Source organism: Euprymna scolopes, chromosome 9 (assembly GCF_053919585.1).
Source record: "Euprymna scolopes isolate OS-2025 chromosome 9, ASM5391958v1, whole genome shotgun sequence".
Taxonomy (NCBI): Eukaryota; Metazoa; Mollusca; class Cephalopoda; order Sepiida; family Sepiolidae; genus Euprymna; species Euprymna scolopes.
The window spans coordinates 19,021,664-19,031,663 of NC_136490.1; the positions used below are offsets into that span (position 1 = coordinate 19,021,664).

General features: G+C 34.5%; 1 protein-coding gene across 6 annotated transcripts in view; it reads right to left on the minus strand.

Moving 5' to 3' along the window:
- LOC145284457 (uncharacterized) overlaps positions 1-10,000 on the minus strand; it is a 416,749-nt gene that overhangs the window by 76,161 nt on the left and 330,588 nt on the right. Inside the window, exon 1 of one of the 6 annotated variants that reach the window (XM_080133285.1) lies at positions 9,668-9,803. The exons of 4 other annotated variants lie outside the window; for them this stretch is intronic. The gene's annotated coding sequence lies outside the window, so the exon portion shown is untranslated. Of the gene's footprint in view, positions 1-9,667; positions 9,804-10,000 lie in introns of those variants that run through there. One more of the 6 variants, XM_080133286.1, reaches the window with a different exon arrangement.

Here is a 10,000-nt window from a genome sequence, read left to right on the forward strand (position 1 = left end):
GGTAAAACTGGTAATTAGTAAAAACCTGAAGAGAGTGCTCAATACTATTGCAGAGCAAATATGTGTTTTATTTTTTTATTACCGTTTTATCTGTTTGGTTACATATGTTTCGGATGTTGGACCATGTTTACGATCCAACAACCTCGTCAGACCTTGCAGAAAAGGTCTGCCGAGGCTGTTAGATCATAAACATGGTCCAACATCCGAAACATATGCAACCAAACAAATAAAACGGTAATAAAAAAAAATAAAACATATATATATATATAAGGGGCGTCCAAAAAGTAATGCCTCCTATTCTGTCTGAATGGACCTGAGGGGGATTGTAAATTACATTGTTATAATGACTGAAATTATGCATTTTAGGCCTGAAAGTTTCATCTCTGTTACAGAATTGATGGCGTGAGACTCTAAGAAAGCAATTCCTGTCATGGACGTCCACCAGAAGCAGAAATATGTCATTGAATCCCTAGCAAAGGTGCATTGAGAATGGTGGTGACGATGTAGAAAAATTAATTCTGGAGCACAAAAGGTCGCTTGTTTTAATGATACCACACCCGTCTTCATAGCTCTTCAACTTTTTTAGTTTAAAAAAAAGGAGACTTTACTTTTGAAACTAGCCTTGTGTGTATATATATATATATATATATATATATATATATATATATATATATATATATATATATAAAGCTGAATGTCTGTGTGTATGTGTGTGTCTGGTCACGAATAGGCTCCTATATGGTTGACTATTTTAAAAAACTGATTACATATAATGATAAAAGAGGTATCGAGACACAGGAATGGGTATGTTTGATCTGGCAGAACAGTGGTTCATTAAAATTGTGGGGTCTGCGTTCGCGCCTGGTCCACAAAGTATGGAAATAAAAAATTTAAAAATTTAAAAAAAACATGTACAAGTGTTTTTGATATAGATGTATAGATGTACATAATAATACTTTCATAAGCATGTTTTAACTTAAATAGGGATGGTATAATAAAAGTGTGGGGTCTGCGTTTGCGCCGGGCCTCCATAGAATGGAAATATGCACAAACTTTAATAAAGACTTTTTATATCTATCTGCGTAAGTATACTTTGATAATTATGTTTCAGTTTGAAGAAATATGGTATAATAAAATTATGGGGTGTTTGTCGCGCCTTACCTCCAGAGAATGGAAATATGTCACAAAGTTAACAAGGTTTTTTAATATAGATCCACAGAATATTGTGATAAGTGTTTCAGTGTGAACAGGTATGGTATAATAAATTATGGGGTTTATCTATTTTATTTTGACTTTCATCATATTTTGCTTTGGTTTTGATACCCCCAAATTCGAAGCTATCTCATTACAACCCTTCCTTTTCATAACCTATCATACTTTCATAAATCAAAGTCCATTTTCTGTAGGCTGTTTTTGAACCCAGTCAACGACGGGTATTTTTGCTAGCATATATATATATATATATATATATATATATATATATATATATATATATATATAAAAATAATAAATAAATAAAAATGTTATATACGTCCAAATTAAAAAGGGCGACTTTCTAAGTAAATAAAAAAATGAGCTCCGAGGCGGAGCCAATATTAACCGTATGTATCGCTTGAAAAAACAACAATAACAAATATATATATATATATATATATATATATATATATATATATATATATATATATATATTATTATGTCCACAGCCAAACAACGTTGCAGCCCACAGGAGCCATGACAGCCAACAGACCGGGAGTCCAAGACTCGAGTTTCGCCCTCATTTGTGCTCATCAGTTAGACATATCCAAACCTGGGTTCGAAACCCGAACCTCTTGCATGCGAGGCAAGCACTCTGCCAACTGAGCAAACGCGCCGCACACAAGAAATTCTATTAACTAACACAGATCAAGTGAACCACGACGAAATGCGACTGTGGAATGGATCTACTTCATCTCGACAAGGGACGCGGTCATCCAACCAGCTAATAACCCCAAGCTGATGTCTCACAAGTAGGAATTTGCAACTCGGCAGGCCGATACCATCCAGTAATGCTAACCTAGCAAACAATCAGTGATAGAATTTTATATAATCTCTCACATTCTGAGTATATATATATATATATATATATATATATATATTTCCCCACAACCTCTTGCCTTGATGGAGGGGTGACAAAAACTTGCTGCTTCTGTTTCAAATAATCTGAAATAACAGCAAGAGAAGACTTGTTTCCAAATATTTCTCATATGTTATATTTCCTCTCTTTTGGAAATAATGTACGATTATGAATATCTTCAGTATAAATAATCCTTATACACTGTGAAATTTACTTTGTGTATTAAAGCCTAAGAGGGGAGATATAACATATGAGAAATATTTGGAATCAAGTCTCCCCTTACTGTTATTTCAGCTCATTTGAAACCATAGCAGCAAGTTTTAGTATCCCCTTCATCAAGTCCAGAGCTTTTGAGGAAATATATATATATATATATATATATATATATATATATATATATATATATATATATATATAAAATCGAGGTAAGACACTGATTAGAAATCAGATGAAAAATCCTGATAGATACTACTTGAAGTAATGCTTTCAGGGCGATCCTTGCTAAAGAGGAGAAGCTCAATATTTAAGAATAGAGCAATATATAAGTTTAGTGGTTATATATAAATTCTGAAAAAAAAAAAACAACATATAGACACATATATTCGAATTAAGAATTTATTGTTTGCCAAAAGGAATATATAGAAGGGGTTATGTTGATTTCCTTAATCCATAGATTTTTAATAATTGCTCATATCATCAGAGGAAATGAAATGCGGTTAGCAAAATGTTCATCTGTGAATAGACACTTATTTTGCTTTTCAGCACAAATATTGAAAATAGTTTTTTGAGTGGTGAATGATAATTATATGGAAATAATTATAGGAAAAGGGAATTTGATACAATCTGGGCAGTCCATTATCGGAAGGAGTACAATGTCCTCCAGGGTTATAAATCCAGGTAGGCAGAATATTTGTCCAGGGGAGAAGGCAGTAATCCCATATAACAAAAAAGCGTGGTTGCTCCTTATTAATTTTCCGAAAGGTATATGGGGCAGCGGTATTCGTTGGTGTGTTGAGTGCGTTTTGGTAGATGTAATCCAAAATCTTTTTAGGTGTTGACACAGTGTATCAGATGTTGAATGGATATACCATTCCATTGTATATATCCCCGTGGGTAATAGAATTTGAGCATTGAATTATGTATGCAATGGACCTCGAAATCAATGTCAAACAATAAATTCTTAATTCAAATATATGTGTCTATATGTTGTTTTTTCAGAATTTAAGCATAACCACTAAACTTATATATATATATATATATATATATATATATATATATATATATATATATATACATGTGTGTGTGTGTGTGAAAGGTAACCCTGACTGTCATAACTTTTACCAAACGTAAGAAAATTTAATTTAATTTTCTGTTGTTGTTTTGTTTTGTTTTGGTCGTTTTATTGTCCCACTCCCCATAATTTTCCATAAAATTGTGAATATCTCTTGTAAATAAAATTTATTTGAAAACATTTGGGGATATTTTAAGTAGAATATAACGTGAACGTGGTATTGTGGTGACTGCTGAAGTGAATATGATGGGCAAATTATAAGAGAAAAAAAAAAAAGGAACACTGCTTAAGCGAATTGGTTAAAATAGGATAGGAGATCCATCAAGTCCAACACTTTTCATCAAAAATGTGAAAAGCGAATGGATCATCGTGCATAATTAGTGAAATTTGTTTACCTTTTTATTCACAAATAAATGATTCGTATGATTCAGATTGGAGTTTTGATTTTGTCTTCAGTCAGAAAAGAAATCCTTGTCATGTAATTCTTAGCAGGAGCCGAATAATGTAACGGTTACAAGTGCGGACTGTCGTTTGGGCGGTCGAATTTTGATCCAAGCTTGAGGTAGTTGCTAGTCTAGCTGCACTTATGAGCTGTGATACAGCGAAACAGTACTGTATATGGATGATTATATATATATATGCTTATGCGAAAATATGCTTATTCAGTTAATTTCACCTTTTATTTATACCAACCCTTTAATTTATGTATTATGTAATCCTTCGTTATAAGTGGTGGCCATTGTTGTACACACAAGCGCGCATATATTTGTTTAATACCAGGAAAAATATTTATTTGTGGAAAATTTAAATGCGATATTCGTTTTCAGCATACCCGAAAACCTATGGAAAGCAAGTCTTTTAAGGTAGGTTAAAAAAAAAAATAATAAAATAACAGTACCCCTCAAAAAGGTGGCCATAAAATGGGTGCTCATTTTACGTAAAATTAATATAGAAAAGTGATCCCCCACTTTTTGAAACAATAATGCGCGACCTTAAGGGAAAATATCACATAACCCACTACACAATTCAGGTCATAACCTTTCCAACCAGCTTTCATTTTAATTTTGATTTAAGATGCATGGCTACGCTACAAGGAAATGATACTGCTCACCGACCGTACCAAAACCTGAAATGAGCTATGGTCCACATGCAGTTCATCCCTTAATAAAATGCTGTTCAATTTTTCGGGCCTCCAAGACACACTGAAGTTGACGCGATGACTTTCGCTATGCAAGAACAAATTACAAACCTCATGGCACATATTTTGCCTACCAAGCAACACGCCCCCCCTCCCTATTATTGCAGCATCCACGTGTGAAACATGTGTGACCAATTATTGAATGACTCATTGGATAATAAATGTTATATTCCAAGATGCATGACTACGCTACAAGGAAATGATACGGCTCACCGACCCTACCGAAACCCGAAATGAGCTACAGTCCATATGCTGTTCGTCCCTTGACAAAATGTTATTCAATTTTGTTGGTCCACATATATATATATATATATTTAGTCGTGTGGCCAGTTCAATAATTGAACTGTTGACAACAAAACCAATGATAACTGGACTATTATCTTTTCCTCTCTTGCTTTATGCCATTTTCCTATATTATTTCACTTGTGCCATTTTTACCCGTGACATTATTATTGCGGACCAACAGAACAGTACATGTTATTGTCTCTCAGTGGTGGTGGCTAAGCCCGACAGTATTTTTGGTACTTGTGCAGATTAACATCCACAAGCAAACTGTTTTTATTTTAAGAAAGTTCCGTCCGTACAATGTAAAAGTTAACAAAGCTCCTCCCCTTCCCATGTTAAGAATGGCTTTCTAGATTTGTTTGGGAATGCTAACCTGCAGAAATGTCATACTTTTGTTCTCAATCCAAATCATCCATTTTTTTTCATTTTTTTTTTTTTTAACATAGGCATCACCACTTATCAAGGCCAAGAGGCCACTCGAGGATAAGGGTTAAAGAGTGTACAGTAGAAATTGGACAATATAGTAATCGATAGTAATGGAGATTGGGTAAATTTGTTAACTTATATGGACCAGCTCATCACGAACTTGTTTACGTTAGACTTGAAGACAACCATATTGTAATCAGCTGGAAAGCAGAAAAACGGAAGAAAATTCCATAGGCGTGCAGTTCTAAGAAAGAAGCTTTGCTCATGGAATCTACGTTTAGGTTTAGGCACAGTGGGGGAAATTAGTGATAGTGTTTTCTGCTAGACGGGTGTTTCTTGTGAAAGTTTGGTGATGGGGGACCATAGTATGGAGCTCAGCTGAGCACTTGCCATGAAAATAACAATAAAGCAGAGACAAACTCGCACCATATCTTCTGTGAGAAAGAGGTTGCAGAGAAGAGAAAAGGACATCCCCCACAAGGCTACGAAGTCTATTTTGAACTCTATCAAGGCAGGACAAGTCCTTTCTAGCAGCTCCTGCCCAGATGTGGCAATAATAATCCATCCTTGGACGTACCTGCCTCTTATATAGATAGAGAATTGCATCAGCAGTGAGATATCTACTGGATCGATAGAAGGATCCCACCATTTTTCCAGTGGCCTTGGCAATGGATTTAATGTATGTGTTCCATTTCAGATCAGGAGTAAAGGTCAATCCCAGAAGCTTGTCAAAACACGAGGCCTCCCCAAGACGAGAGCCATTCATTTCAACTGATGCCAGATGGGGATCAGAGCATTGATGATGTAAAGATAAAAGCTTGATTTTAGATGCATTAAAAGTAACATGCCACCTCTTTCCCCATTGTACCACTTGCTCAAGATCAGTGGAGAGAGAATCAGAGAGAACTTGGTCGTTTACGGTCTTAGATGTACTACCATAGATAGTAGTGTCATCAGCATAAATGTCTACGAATGATGTAAGGATGTGATTTGGAAGATCATTAATATAGATCAGGAAGAGAGTTGGGCCCAGGATGGACCCCTGAGGGACTCCAGCATTAATACTGATAGCTTCTGATTTCTGCCCATCAACCACTACTCTTATAAACCTATCAGAGACAAATGATTTAATAATTGAGATTTTAATAATTTGACTTTTTGGATGGTTGGATTTTCCACATCAAAACTACCTTGTGTCAAAATTTGTTTTGTGGGAGCCCCCCCCCCCCCCCTAAAAAAAAACAAACAAGAACCAGATGAAATAAATGATACAGACTTTCGGCAAAATCAACTTTTAATGCGGATTGTTCCAATCTTTTTTCATATTGTTACCCGGACTTAGGGTTGATGTTAATGAAGGATTCGTCTCTTTTGTTTTTCATTCAACAATTTATTAACACTGACACCACTATTCTCAGCAATATGTGGGATTGCCAACCTTGTTGCAAACCGCTTTATGTTCTAGGAATAATATAATAATTTTTAAAAAATTGCGACGTTTACATCAGATCGCACCACACCACAGTCTTGAAGGAAGACTGAGGAGGAAGAGAGAACACTAACCAGACCTGTGCTGGAAAAGTACGGAGAGGACTGGGGGCTTGGGAAAGGTTTTCGACATTCAAGGCCCAGGGAATAGCAATGAGTATTGATAGTGAGAAATCAAAAGTAAGTGGCTGTTGCGATAACGTAGTCATCTGTGATAGTTATTGAGAGAAGTGGAGAACAGTGGAAATCTGGGGAAACTTGTTACTCAGATTCCAGGGAACCCACAGGTTACTGACAATGAGTGATCGTTGGTAATGATAATAATAATAATAATAAAAATAATAATAATAATAATAATAATTATTATTATAACAATAATAATAATAATAATAATAATTATAACAATAATAATAATAATAATAATAATTATAACAATAATAATAATGATAATAATAATAACAATAATAATAATGATAATGATAATAATAATAACAATAATAATAATAATAACAATAATAATAATGATAATAATAATAATAATTATAATAATAATAATGATAATAACAATAATAATAATAATAATTATAACAATAATAATAATGATAATAATAATAACAATAATGATAATAATAACAATAATAATAATAATTATAACAATAATAATAATGATAATAATAATAACAATAATGATAATAATAACAATAATAATAATAATAATAACAATAATAATAACAATAATAATAATAATGATGATAATGATTATAATAATAATGATAATAATAATGATAGTAATAAAAATGATAATAATAATAATAATAACAATAATAATAATAATAATAATAATAATAATTTGTATTCCTTTTGGGCCAGTTTGCTGCATTCACCATATAGTAAGTGAATGCAGCAAACAAGCCCCCCCCCCAATACAAAAACAGGCATGACTAAGTGGGGAGGGCAGTATACTGGGAATTATGCAAACAATTGCATTTTGAACGTACAAAGGGTACAAGCATAAGCCCGCAACAGTACTCGAAAACGAGAACCCCCAAATCCTAAGGGACATGGACATACAGACGGACAAAGCCATCCAAACAAGGAAGAAAAATCCTGTCAAATCATAGATTTTGCTGTCCCAGCTGACCACTGGGTGAGTATGAAAGAAAAGGAGAAACGGAGCAAATACACAGAGCTAGCCAAAGGGATTTGCATGATGAAGAAAATCAAAATAATACCTATAATAGTAGGAGCACTAGGAACAATTCCGAAAAACTTTGAAAAAAGAATGGGAGAAATTGGAATCAGAGGAATGGCTGCAAAGATACAACGACTAACGATAATGAAAACGGCTGAAATATTAAGGAAAACCCTTGAATGCGGAGAATAATACACATGAAGAACCACATGCGTGAGCCAGACAAACTGCTACAGAGGCAAAACATGAAGAAGCGTTACAGGGAATGAAGAACAATGAAGCTTCATATCAACAAGTTCTACATCCCCATCACGCATCCCCTCCCATTATCCCATCACCGTTCCCCTCCCCCTCTCAAAGTGTGATACCAAATAGCCGAGAAGGGTCAAGGAGGATGGAAAGACTGAGGAGAGAGCGCTGACCAAACCTCCGCTGGACAAGCGCGAAGAGAACTGGGACCTTAGGGAGGTTTAGTGCCACTCAAATTCCAGTATAGACCAACGGCCGCTGCCAGCGAGAAATCAATGGCGAGAGGCTGTTGCGATAACGCAAATTTATTTGCAAATGCTATCGAAGGAGGTGGAGAGTGCTGGATGTCTGAGGAGACTTGTTACCACTCAGCTTCCAGGGAACACCACAGGTTTTTCAATCAGATCTTTGATGACTTGTGTGAAAGCTTCATGTGAGCCAACAACAACAACAACAACAACAATAATAATAATAATAATAATAATAATAATAATAATAATAATAATAATAATAATAATAATAATAATAATAATAATAATTCAGATGTAAAACACAATGAAACACCACATGGAAGCAAGAAAACTGAAAATATAATTGTAAGTTAACCCATCAACCATCCACATCCAAACAAACAAAAATGGGGAGGATTAGCATCAACAGGCACCATACCAAAGAGTTGAAGAGGGTCGAGGAGGATGGAAAGACCGCTGGATGAGTGCGGAGAGGACTGGGATTTTGGGGAGACTTATAACCCATATCCCAGTGAATACCAATGGTCTCTGCCAACGAGAAATCAATGGTAAACGGCCGTTGCAATAACGCAAATTCATCTGCCAAGGTTATCAAAAGAAGTGGAGAGTACTGGAAATCTGGGGAGACTTGTTGTCACTCAGACTCCAGAAAACACCATTCTTCTTGAAAACAGTTTATGCCATAAACTGTTTTCAAGAAGAATTATTTGATGATGGCATGTGATGTGACTACTCCTAGTGAGTGTGTGTGTGTGTATATATATATATATATATATATATATATATATATATATATATATATATATATATATATATATATATATATATATATATATATATATGCCTGCTCTTCATTAACCCTAATCCTAAACCCGAACAGCAATAAAGAAATAAAAAGAGAAACGCTACGCGCGCAGTGGGCGTAACGGGACAATTTATAGTCCAAAAGACGAATAAAAGTCAATTTCTCCGCGGATTTCTCAGGTCGAGAACACACTTGAAAAATAAAATAGCGCTTACACGACAACAATTTCTACAATCTATTGAACATTTTTTTTTTTTTTTTTTAAATTAATTAATTCAATTCTATTTAGGAACGAAGTCACATATGTACACAAAATAAGACTAAAGCCAAAAAAATTAAAATAAAATAAAAAAAGTTGATAGACGTCACCTCTTCTCACCTGAGCTCAGGATGATGTGATCACCATCAGTGTAAAACCAATCTCGCCCACATCGGCCTGGTTTCGTTTTAAAACACTAAATAACAGCTATAGTAGCCGAAGTAGCAGTCCAGTGGGCAGTAGTAGCTTTTCCTTTAAAGTGAGTCCACGAAGCAGTATAATCCCTTCCACGTATTACAACATTGAGCGTACAGTTGTAGACAGGTAGACGTATGTAATCAGTTTCAAATAAAGTCGTGGCATTATAACGCCCATTGTTACAGGAGACGCGTTTAAATTATAACTAATTTATCAGGGTTTGAGTAGACTTTTTTAAAATTATT